The following is a 13,012-nucleotide window of genomic DNA, read 5'->3' on the forward strand; positions in this document are numbered from 1 at the left end:
CCTTAATCCATTTTGAGTTTATTTATGTGTATGGTGTAATAAAGTGGTCCAGTTTCATTCTTTTGCATGTAGCTGTCCAGTTTTCCCAACAACATTTGTTGAAGAGACTGTGTTTTTCCCATTGCATATTCTTTCCTCCTTAGTTAAAAGATTAACTGACAATATGATTGTGGGTTATTGTTGAGTTTTAAGAGTTCCTTTGTGTATTTATCAGATGCATGTGTTAAAAATATTTTCTCCCTGTCTGTGGTTTGTCTTTTCATTCTCTTGACATTTCTTTTTTTTTTCACACATTGAAAATATTATTCTGTGGTCTTCTGGATCTTGCTGTTGAAAAGTCAGCTGATAGTCTAATGCTGTTCTTTTGTAGTTGATCTGTGCTTCTCTTTTAATATCTTAATTTTTGTCTTTGGTGTTCTTAAGTTTCATTACAATATGTTGCTTATTTCTATTTATCTTGCTTGACATTTGTTCAACTTCCTGGATATGAAGATTGGTGTTCTATCAGTGATTCTGGGAAAATTCTCAGCTGTTAGCTATTTGAATAATGCCTTCCTCCATCCTCTTTAACTCATTCTTGAACTTCAGTTAAAAGATTAGACCCTTTTACTATATCATCCATGTCTCTCAAACTCTCATATTTTTCATGTCTTTATTTCTTAGTCACATTCTATGGAATTTTTTTGGATCACTCTTCCAGTTCATTGTTTTGTTTTGTTTTGTTTTGTTTTGTTTTGTTTTGTTTTGTTTTAGCTGTGTCTAATCTGCTGTTTAACCTGGCCATTGACTTTTTCATTTTAATTATAATTTCATTTCAGGAAGTTCTGTTTGGTTTGTTTTCAAATGCACTTGTGTTTTGTTTTTGTTTTTTATACTCTCTTGTTCCTTGCTAATTTTTGGCAAGCCTCTCTTTTAAATATTAGAATATAATATTCATAAACCTGTTATATTGTGTATCTAATTCCAATATCTGAAGTCTTTGAGGATCTGATTTTACTGTCTGTTTTTCCTGATTCTCATTCATGTGGCTTATTTCTGGGTGTGTGTTTTGTGTTTTGTTTTTAAGGTCTAATTTTTCTTAAGACTTTACCTGTAGAAAGTATGTGAGACCTGAGTTAAGCTTTTATTCCACCAGAAAGGATGAGGAGTTGCTTCTACCAATAGTCTGAAGACATAACTAACTGGACTGCTTTTAGATCTTCACTTAAGATTGCATGGATTTGGGGGCACATCGGTTAAGCGTCTGACTCTTGGTTTCTGCCCAGGTCATGATCTCATGATTGGATTCATGAGTTCAAGCCCCACATCAGGCTCTGCGCTGATGGTGTGGAGGCTGCTTGGGATTCTCTGTCTCCCTCCCTCTTTGCCCCTCCCTCACTCACACTCTCTCTCTGTCTCTCTCAAAAATAAATAAACATTAAAAAAAAAAAAAAGATTGCATGGATTTGGTCACGAACCTTCACTAGAGCCAGCTTTTAGTTAGAGATTCTAAGAGACATTTTTCTTTCTCTACTGGTTAAAAGAAGACAGTTTCTTTATGGTCTCTTTCAGTGCTACAGGTTTATTTGTGATTCATCTATGCACCAAAGGTATAGTCCCTTGGTATCCCAGGTGTATAAGGGGCTTCATATATGATTGTGAGCCCTGAGCTTTACCTTCTATTACCCACACCCAAGCAATCATTGCACACCCCTATCCCAACCACTGGAAAACCCTATTCTGCTTTTGGTCTGTATGATTTTGACTACTCAAGGTACTCCATGTAAGTGGAATCATAGGGAATTTGCCCTTTAATGTCTGGCTTGTGTCACTTAGTACAATGTTTTCCAAGTTCATCCATGTTGTAGTGTGTACCAGAACTTCCTTTTTAATGTGGCTGAATAATCCAATATATGAATAAACCATATTTTCTTTGTCCTTTCATTGCTGATGGACATTTGGGTTGTTTCTGTCTGCTTTCATTTCATTTGATTTTTGTTCTGTGTACATTCCTTCACAGTTCAGCATGATGCATTTTAAAAATTATTTTTTAGGAATATTTTATTTAGCTTTTTATTTTTCATTTTTATTAATTTATTTTAGAGAGAGAGCATGCAAACAGGGGAAAGAGTTGGGGAGGGAGAGAGAGAGAGAGAGAGAGAGGGAGCAAAAAAGAATCTTAAGCAGGCTCCACGTTCAATGTGGAGCCCGACATGGGGCTTGATCCCACAACTGTGGGATCATGAGAATCAGACGCTCAACTGACTGAGCCACCCAGGCACCCTTATGTAGCTTTTTAAATTGTTTTCTTTGGGAGGGTTAATTAAGAGGATCTAACCACCTTACTCCTGGAAACCAAAGTCTTATACCTTCTATATGAAGACCAGAAGACAACTGCAGAGAACACATTTTTTACATTCTTTCTTTTAGGCCACTATATAAAGAAAATTCTGAGATATGTGGCAAATTAATATATAGTTTTATATGTTTTAGTTCTTCCCTGGAAGTCTGGTAGGTAATTTTTTCCTTATCTATGAGAAAACCTTTAGAATATCATAAGAAAACTCATCTCTTGCTTGTAGGATTTGGCATTCTTAGTGTGCTTTTTGTGCCAAACTCCACCCACCCCTGCATGCCCCAATATCCAGTGGTGGCATTTGAAACTTTTACAAAGATATCAAAATCACAGACTGAACGAAAAGCTTTCATTCTACCCTCTCTCCTCTGCCACTGTGTCTTGAAGATGAGTTGGCCAAGGTTGGGTGACTGACTCGGGTTCATAGAAGGAGTCTGTGACAGTTAGAACTTTGGTTCTGTCCAAGTATAGCGTGTACTGCTATGTCCTTTCTCTATTTGGGGAGACTCTCTGTGATCTGTTAATGAGTTCAGAGTTTGGTCTTATGAGAAGTTGCTATGGATTTTGATGAAGATGATCTGACACTGATATATGGGTCAGAGTAGAGGCAAAAATCCTCATCAGATTAACTGCTTGAAGACCAGAGTTGACCTTTCGAATTTTACTCCACTCCTGTCTCCCCTATTCATAGAGTCTTTTTTAGATAATAGAATGTTAGAGCTGAAGGAACCCTTGTGATCTTTTGGTCCAGTCCCAGATTGCCTACAAGGACCTTTTGGGATCTTCTGCCTGGGAGCTTTGCTATTCTTTATAGATGAGAAACTGAAACCTAAAAGATGCAAATGATTTCCCCAAGGTCACATAAGGTGTTCATAGCAAAGCCAGACCTATACCCAGGTGTCCTAATTCCTATTCTAGCAGAGGATTTCCATCACACTAATGAATTTAACTTTATTCCTGATCTTCAGCGATGCTCTGCTTTCACGATCTGTGTTTTAAGATTGTGAAATGTCCTAGGGGTGGTTTGACTTTGAGAATAAGCCAGAACCTGAAGGGTTAATAGAAATTGAACAATGAAGGGAGCTTCTTTCCCCTCTCCCTGACTGGGGAGCTGCTGGGATGTTTCACTTGCACCGCATGTGTTCCATTATGGTATAATGATGTAATTACCAGTAATGCTGCTAGAGTAGTGGTGGAGAGGCAGCATTAAGGAAAAGACTAGCCCCGTTCTCTCCTAAGAGCCATTTCAGCCTACTTCAGTCTATTAGATTGAAGATGCTGGAAGGCGAATGGCTTCAGCAGAAGAAAAGGTCAGATTTAAAAGCTTTTCTGGGCACGGTATTTATTGTTGCTTTTTTGACCTTCAGAAAAATCCCCTGTGTGTTTGTCCTTGATTCTTGCCTTTCCCATTAATGCTTGAAAGCTGCATTGCTGGATGGGCCAGGTCTTTGGCATAGATGGTTTTGTATGCAGTGTTATTTGAGAAGGTATAGCCCCCATCCAGATTTCTAGGCCTGTTGCCTTTCATACCATTATAGTGTCAGAAGTCTTTTTCATTCTTGAATGTTTTAGTTTTCAGTATCTCTGTATATATATGTATAAAATATTATGTATAAGTTACATATATATTGCATATGTAATATATGTAAAATATACATGCATATATATATATATATACAAACTCTTCTGTAAATCTACTTAGATGTAAACAACTTATGAGATAATACTTTAAAATACAGAAGAATAAGAAATAAGACCTATTGCCTTGGGCAGATCAATTAACCTTTCTGTGCACTTCTTCTGAAACATATAGCCTGCCACCTGATGATTATGAGGAAGTAATCATGGTCTTGGAAACATGACAGACACTTCCAAAAATCTTCCTGTTTGGAGATGTGGGGTGTGCCCATTATACTCTCAGCGATGTCATATACCTGCTGGAACCAAGATACTGAGCTCATATGGACTATGAGACATACAGAATGGGAAGGTGTCAGTTCCTACTCTCAGGGAACTTTACCTTTATATATTAATTTGATTAACACAAAGGAAAACATTGGTTAGAATTGTAGAAAAGTAGGGGCACCTAGGGGGCTCAGTTGGTTAAGCATCCAGTTTTGGCTCAAGTCATGATCTCGTGGTTCATGAGTTCAAGCCCACGTTGGGCTCTGTGCTGACAGCTCAGAGCCTGGTGCCTGCTTTGGATTCTGTGTCTCCCTCTGTTTCTGCCCCTCCTCCACTTGTGCTCTGTCTTTCTGTCTCTCAACAATGAGTAAACTTTTAAAAACAAACAAAAAAAAAAGAATTGTGGAAAAGTAGTTTTTATGTAGGTTATAAGAAGGCAAAAAAAAAAAAGTTTTGCTTACTTCAGTGCTTCTCAGAGTGGGTTCCCTGGGTCAGTAGCATCAGCATCATATAGGTGCCTATTAGAAGTGCAAATTCTTGGAGCACCTGGGTGACTCATTTGGTTGAGAGTTTGACTCTTGATGTTGGCTTGGGTTGTGATTTTGTGGTCCTGGGATAGAGCCCCTTATCAGGCTCTGCACTGGACATGGAGCCTACTTGGGATTCTTTCTCTCACTCTCTCTCTACCCCTCCCTGGCTTTGGCATATGCTGTCTCCCTCTTTCTCAAAAATAAACATTAAAAAAGAAGTGCAAATTCTCAAACCCCAAGCTAGGCCTACTGAACCATAAATTGTAGGGGTGGAGCCTATAATCGGTGTTTTATAACCCCTTTAGTGATGGAGATACATACTGAAGTTTGAGAACCACTGCCTATTTTATGACTTAGTATTGAGCCATTTGATAGTGTAAAATCCTTTACGGTTGTCTAGAGCTGCAGTAACCACTAGCCACAGGGATGTTTAAATTTAAATAAACTAAAACAAAGTAAAATTATAAAGCTAGTCTATTGGTTGCACTGCCACATTATAAGTGCTCAATAGACATACGTGGCTAGTGTTTACCATACTGGATAGTGCAGATGTAAACATTTTTGTCATCATAGAAATTAATGGTGAGCTCAGGGCAGTTGTCCTCAAACTTTGGCATGAATCAGATCACTTGGAAGACTTAGTAAAACATAAATTGCTAGACTCCACTACAAGGATTTCTGATTCAGTAGGTCTGGGGTTTGGCTAGAGAAATTATTTTTCTGATTTTTCTAAATTTCCAGGTCATGCTGATGCTGCTGGTCCAGGGAGCACACTTTGAGAACTGCTGGTATAGAGTAAGGACTCTTGACCTGAAACCTGTAAATCTCTTATAGTTGAAGACAAAATATTGCATATATCCACATGATAAAAGTTACAGGAGGGGTGTCTGGGTGGCTCAATCAGTTAAGCTTCTGACTCTTGATTTCAGCTCAGGTCATGATCTCAAGGTTGTGAGATTGAGCCCCACATCGGGCTTTGTGCTGACTGCATGGATCATGCTTGGGATTCTTTCTCTCTCTTTCTCTGCTTCTCTCTCTCTCTCAAAATAAATAAGTAAACATTAAAAAAAAGGTTATTGGATATAAGGCCTATACTTTCAGCCTCATAGTTTTTGGCTCATAGTTTTTGAAAGAAAAGCTTTTTTTTTTTTTTCATTTATTTTGAGAGAGAAAGAGAGAGTGAGTGCACACAAGTTGGGGAGGGGCAGAGAGAGAGGGAGAGAGAGAGAGAATCCCAAGCAGGCTCCACACTGTCAGCAGAGCCCCATGTGGGGCTTGAACTCACAAATTAAGATCATGACCTGAGCCAAAATCAAGAGTCAGATGCTTAACTGACTAAACCACCCAGGTGTCCCAAAAGAAATTACAACTATTTTATTTAAAAAAAAAAAAAAAGTAGACTCTGAGAACAGAGGGTTAGTCCACGTAGGCCTTCAGTGTCCTGGTGGTAATTTTGTCCTTCTCAATGATGTGGACAGTGACTCCCATTCCTGACACTGCATCCCTATCCAAGCATTCATCATGGCTTGTGAGATGGTTTCAGACAGGTGTTCTGGATCCATGGTGGGCTCCCAGAGGGACTCATGCATCCCATATGTTTGTTCAGAGCAGGTGCCACTGACCACAAAGTCCGTCAGTCAGCATGGGGCCAGTGAGGTCTAGAGAACAAATGAAGTGCTTAAAGGTCTTTGGGTCCAATCCAGAGATGATGGCTCTGTGTAGAAGGGGCCAAACCGTTTCTCATATGATAGGTTGTCCACCGTGCTCATGAGGATGTAAGGCTTGATCTGCCAGCCTTCCTTCAGCTCATACAGATTTAGCTGGAACTTGAGATGCTGGGCAGCAGTCTGGACCTCAGTGGCGAGTCTGGCCAGGCCTATGTATAGCCGACCTTCCAGGGAAAGATCTTCTGGAAGTCTGTGGTCACCATCTGGGCCTGGATCCCTAAGTGCCTGTTGGCAGCAATGACCACACAGTTCTCCCCCTGCATGGCTGTGATGGTCCCTCCATTATAGGACATAATATACAGGACTTCGATGTACTGGGACCTCTAGTCACCACAGTTGCAGTCAACCAGCTAAGGCCAGTTAAGGCTAAGCAACCACTCTTGCTGCCTACTCTTTCAGGTGGGTCAGCAGATCAGTCAGGAAAACTTTTAGTCACACTTAACAGAAAATCTGAGTAAATTACAAGGACATTGATGTTCATGTAGCCCAGTAAGAGGGAGGAAGCTTCAGGGTTCTGTCATTGACTCAAGCATGTTACCAAGAAAAACAGGCACTCTCTTTCCCCTTTAGAAAACTTACGTTTTTTTGGTCAGAACTAGGTTATATGCCCACCTCTCTAGTCCAATCCTGGCAAAGGGAAATTGATTTGCATAATTGCTTTAGACCAGTTGAGATTCAACCCCTGGGGCTGGGGCAGGGGGTTTACCTTTCCCATGACCATGAAGTCTCTACCAGTTCTCTGAACAAAATAGTTCTGTAACAAGGTACAAAGAGAGAAATGGCTATTGAGTTGATAGAGATCTGTGTCTATCTCTGCGAGTGACCTGGAAAACATTAGGAACATCTGTTCTGCATCTTTTCTGCTCATGATATGCTTTCAACTTGCTAGACACAAGTAGGGCCTGGATATGCTCAGCTGTGAAGATTTACTTGGCTCTCTCCTCTCATACCTTAGGATAGGTCTGTGAAACAGTTCTGCTTGTAATGGGGATGAGGTGGGGTAGGATTTAAGAACTTGATCCAGGCCTCTGGGAATTAACATGAAGTCAGCCTGGAAGCTAGCCCCCCTCTGACTTTGGCCCCCGATTCTAAGAAGAGCTCTTGTCTGGTTCCTTTTGGCCAAGTCCTTCCCTTGCACTTTGATTCTTTAGGGATTCCCATTATTCTTTTTCTCTCCCTAGTCCTCTGACAGCTAGAGTGTTGGTCCTGAATTTTGGGAACAAACACTTGGATTCTGCTGCCAAACTGTCTGCATGCCTGGATCCCTGCTTTTCTCTTCCCATCCATATGTTTCAGATGCTCTGCTAAGTAAAGAGATCATGTCTTAAAGTGTATAATTTGAGTCTTCCATATAGAAACGATCAACAAAGCATTGGGAATTAATGAGATCATTGAAGAAGACATAAGGGGAAAGAAAAATGCTGAGAACAACCACCCTAGCCTACTGAATCAAATTAAGGGCATGATCATCTATGTTTTTATCTGTGAACTCCACAAATCAGTAGGCCTACCAATCACACATGAATCAACCCACATCAATAGACCTAATAGTGTTCCTTGTGGCCCTAGGAGTCCAGAGAGTTGCCTGACGAAAGGGATGATGGCAGCTGAGCTGGCAGAGCTCTCCCACCCCGGGTCCTCTATCCCCCAGAGCTCAAATTTATTTTTTTATGTTATGCTTCTGCACAATATTTTGTATGTAAAAATAAAGGTTTACACCTCTTAGAGCTCCAGACCTGGAAGCTAGAAACAGGTGCTAAGCTGTAAACATGTGAAGCAGAAGCATAGTACTTTGCTGTTTTAGGAGCAAGGGATCAGACCCCTTTGTTCTCCTCTGGTTTTGAGCTGACTGTTGCCTTATTTAACAGCTGGATACAGTACACAATTGTTTGCAGCAGAAGTCCTGCAAGTTTGCTTCCTTTAAAAGCTTCTTCCGCAACTTCCCTGCCCCCATCCTCCCAGGACAGAAGTGGACACTGGGGGAGAATGTTTCAGTTCCCCTGCTGGGTTGTGGGTCTTTCTTTCACACCCTGTCCAGATCGTCTAGGGAATTTTTACTTTGCAAAGTTGCTTACCAGAAACAATTTGGCAGAGTGTAGTTTGGGGGAGGATGCTCTAGTTAAAGGAGCACAAAAGCACATGTCCCTGTGACTTCTTACCATGTGTGAAGAAGGGAGCAAAGGAGCTTTAGTAAAATTGCAGTTCAAACTAAATTGGGAGAGGAAATGGAGAACAACCAAAATAAAAATACTGCAGTTTGCAATAGGGCATCTAATCTCTGGTTCTCAACGCCACACACTAAGGATTATGACAGAATTTCAGTATATGTTTGTGTATACTGTTTGAAAGTTTTTGTCTGGGATTATAATATACCAGTACACTGAAGTTGCCTGTTTTTATAGTATAAATTTCAGAAAGTGAAGCTTGGCTGTGGGGGAATAAAAAGGCAACAGAGCAATTCTCAAAGAGGAAGTGCATGAGAATCTGAGGGTTTAGGGGGAAGATTATTTTTGGTTATAAACGGAGGGCCTTTGTTAAAAGTTGAAAAACATGTTTAGTCCAATCTTCTGAGACTCTGAGAGGGAAAGTGACGTGACAGAGTCTCTAACTTAATTATACAAAGTTAATCCCAGAACCCAGGTCTCTTTACGCTCTGTCCACAATGTTGGTCCCAGTGCCGAGCCGCCCCTCCAGGTCCTAGTTTCCCATAGCCCATTTTCTGCAGCTCAAGGCACCTTCTTGTTGGCCTGGCTTCAGGGGAGATGGGCTACAGCTGGTCTGAAATAGGAAGACTGTAAATTTATTTAAACTTCCAGCATGATCCATTTGCCTTACTTTTTCCACTGTGATGAATGAAAATGTAGACAAGAAAATGTTTCAGAAAATGGATAACTCAAAGAGAATAAGGAAAATGCAGAACAAGGAAGTGTGCAGTTTGTTTTTGCTTTTAAAAAGAAGCATATTTACAGAATGTCTTTTTTTTTTCTTTTTTTTTTTTTTACCTCTGTCATCTGTGACCCATTCGCCTGTTCAGCCAAGATATTTTGGCTTTTTTTCCCTGGGAAACCAGTGGGTGGGTGAATATGGAGGAGCCAAGAGTTAACAAAATACCAGCAGATGCTGGAACCGAGAGAGAGGATTGTCTTTGGCCTCACAAGCAGAGCTGCACCCCATTTCCCATCCTCCCAGTCTCCTTTGAAATAGACTGCTATAACTCCCTGCTTGAGAGGATTTCCCAGTTCTGATAAAGGAAATCTTCACTAACACTTCCTGTCTCTGGGCCATCACGGCTCTGCCTTTCTGAGGATGCCCTAAGCACTGTAGGAAGTAATAGCATTGTCTTTGAAGTCAAGCTTACTGTTTTGAATCCAGATCCATCCTTGAATCTAACTCTACCATTTACATCTGGGTGGCTTTTGATGAATTTCTTAAATTTTCTGAACCGTTTCCTCATCTGTAAAAGAGCTAATAGTGCCTACCTCGTCAAATTTGTTAGAATTAAATAAGATAATATATATGAAGTGCCTTATGTTACCAAACACCTGATTGATATTCAATAAATGAAACACTTGTTGATACTAAATTACAGGGCTTTTGCAATACCACCCTTTTATGTACAGCTTTTTGTTTCCCCTGTGACCAAGAAGTGGGCAGTAGTAGCTTTTTAACTTGATTCTAGTGGCAGGAGAGGCAAAGTGAATTAATTTTTTTTCCTTATCAACTTTAAGGAATAACGTACACAAAATAAATCTGTTTAAATTCAGTGAGTTTGACAGTTGCTCTGCCCATGAAATGACTACTACAGTCAAGATACAGAACATTTCCCTTAATACCCCCAAAATTTCTCTTGTCCCTTTGCAATCTGTCCCTTTCTTTTTCCTCAGCCTCAGGCAAGCATTCATCTGTTGTCAGATGAGTTTGCATTTTATGTGAATAGAATTATGTAATATACACACTTTTGGTTTGACTTCTTTCAGCATAATGTTTTTTAGATGTGTCCATGTTGGTGCATAGGTCCTTTTTATCACTGAGTAGGATTCCAGTGTATGGATATACTACCTATTGATGGACATTGGGGTTTTTTCAGTTTCTGGCTATTTTAAATAAAGCTGATAGGAGCATTTATTTGCACATCTTTGTGCGGATATATGTTTTCATTTCTCTTGTGTAAATACCCAGGAGTCAAATGGGCTGGGTCATAGAATAATTGTTTCTTAAACTTTTTAAGAAATTGTTTTCCAGACTGGCTGTACTATTGCACATTCCCAGCAACAGTATGTGATTTTCAGTTGCTCTGCATTCTCATCAGCACTTGGTATGGTCAGTCTTTTTAATTTTAGTTTTTCTGATGGGTTTACAGGTAATAGTGTATAACTGTGGTTTCAATTTACTTTTTCCTGATGTCTAATAATCGTTAGCATCTTTTCATGTGCTAACTGGCTTTTTGTATAGCTTCTTTTGTGTAGTCTCTGATTAAGGCTTTTGATCATTTTTTATATGGTTTCATTTATCTTCTTGTTAACTAAGTTCTAAGAGGTTTTTTAAATGGTCTGGATACCAGCTTTTTGTAAGGTAGAAATAGCTGTAATTTTTCTGTTGGTGTGTGAAAACATGTATTTTCTTTCAGTATGGCTTGCCTTTTCATTTTCTTCAATGGTGCCATTTGAGGAGCAAAAGCTTTGAATTTTGGTGGTCTACTTATTCTATTTTTCTTTTATGATTATGTTTTTTTGTTTTTCTGCCTCAAAGTTACAAAGATTTTTCTCTTATCTTTTCTTCGAGGAGCTGTGAGTTTTAGCTTTTACACTTAGATCTATGATCCATTTCAAGTTAAATTTTGTATATGGTGTGAGGTAAGGATTAATATGGAAATTATCTTTACAGTGTTTTATGTATCAGGAACTCTAATTCTCAATAAATAAGTGTTCTAAGGTAATTATCCCTCATTTTAATGATGAGGAAAATAAGTCTCAGAAAGATTAAGTATCTTGTTCAAATCTTACAACCAAGATTCAAGTCCATGATGGCCCAATGCCAAATCCCATATTCTTTCTACTCTATTACACTGGCATTTTGTTTTCAATATTGAATTGGAATCTGTATTTTAAAAGCCCAGCTATAACCTGTGAGAAGGGTATAAAAATACGGGATGACGCTGCCATTATCAGGACATTCGTATCCCCAAGCACAACCTTATGACATTAACTATAGCAGGTATATTGGAATTAGGGCCCGGGGCTCCATGTCAGGCCATTTGCTTAGGTCTGTATTTCAGAAGCTATAAATACAACTCTCTTGGTGCTCTCTTGACAAGAAACCTTATTATGAGTTCTTCTTCCATTTTACAGCGGTCCATCTGAAATATGAAGTTAAGTGCCTGGCCACACACCCAGTTAATCCTTAAGAGCACCCAGCTGGATAGCTGAGTCTCACTGTGTTTTGCTTCAGTTTTTATATTTGGAAAACAAATAATGAGTCAGTCTCCCTTCTCTCCCTCTCTCTTCTCCACCACCCCTTCTAAATTCTCTTAGATTCTGTGGTCACACTAGGTAAGTATCTTTTCCCGAAAATATCCTTTGAGCTGTGACAGACTCATGTGAGAGGAGAAGTCCCTTACTTTCTGATATTTAATTCCCCCCTTCCCCCTTGAAAGAAAGGTCTACTTAAGGCTCTTTGTTTTTGTCATTTTAGAAGAGTCTGAGTCTTACTTATTAAGACAATTTTGTTTCTTTAAAAAATATATATGGGAGGGTTTGTGAAGATAACAGCTGTACCTCTCTGTTCTTGCTTTTCAACAATGTAGCTTTGGTAAATTCACTTCTTTCTTTCTTTCTTTCTTTCTTTCTTTCTTTCTTTCTTTCTTTCTTTCTTTCTTTCTTTCTTTCTTTCTGAGGCTGTATGGTATAGGGGGAAGAGCACTGAGTTTTGAAGTAAGAAGTTTGTAGATTTGAATTCCAGCTCCAGTATTTACATAAGCAGCAAATCACTCAATCTCTGTGAAGTTGAACTTCCTTTTCCTTGCCTGTAAAATGGGCATAACAAGTGCTCTATGGATTTGTCATAGAATGTCTATACGATGTCTGGCACGTGTGTGTGCTTATATTATCTCTTCCTGTTCTCCTCTTCTATTATATCTCTTTCCAAAGAATAAACACTCTTTTTATGGGATACTTATAAATAGTCTGAGGAAGGGGTGTTTGAGACTTGTAAAGGATGTTTTTTAGTATGGAGCCCTAATTTAAGATGCCTTAACAAATATACTGCTTTGTTTAAGCTGGGTAGTCTTATATCGAAGTCCAGCCATGGAAGGTGAAGCATTAAATTCATTCTGCCTGTTTTTTCCCTTGAGGCTGCCAAGTAGATTATCCTGGGTCTCTAGAAACAAACTCTGCATCTGAGTGTTTACTAGTGAGAAGCTTATCTTCTGGGCAGAAGCCTAAGCTGGGAGAAGAATGGAAGAGAAAAGATAGTCTATTTGGCTAATACAGACAGGATCAAGTATAGATTAATGGGAA

General features: G+C 39.4%; 1 protein-coding gene and 1 pseudogene across 1 annotated transcript in view; one reads left to right on the plus strand and one right to left on the minus strand.

Moving 5' to 3' along the window:
* Window positions 1-13,012, plus strand: part of GAB2 (GRB2 associated binding protein 2) — a 190,909-nt gene that overhangs the window by 51,578 nt on the left and 126,319 nt on the right. The gene's annotated exons all lie outside the window — the stretch shown is intronic.
* Window positions 6,148-8,451, minus strand: LOC102967761 (annotated as a pseudogene).

Source organism: Panthera tigris, chromosome D1 (assembly GCF_018350195.1).
Source record: "Panthera tigris isolate Pti1 chromosome D1, P.tigris_Pti1_mat1.1, whole genome shotgun sequence".
NCBI classification, from domain to species: domain Eukaryota; kingdom Metazoa; phylum Chordata; class Mammalia; order Carnivora; family Felidae; genus Panthera; species Panthera tigris.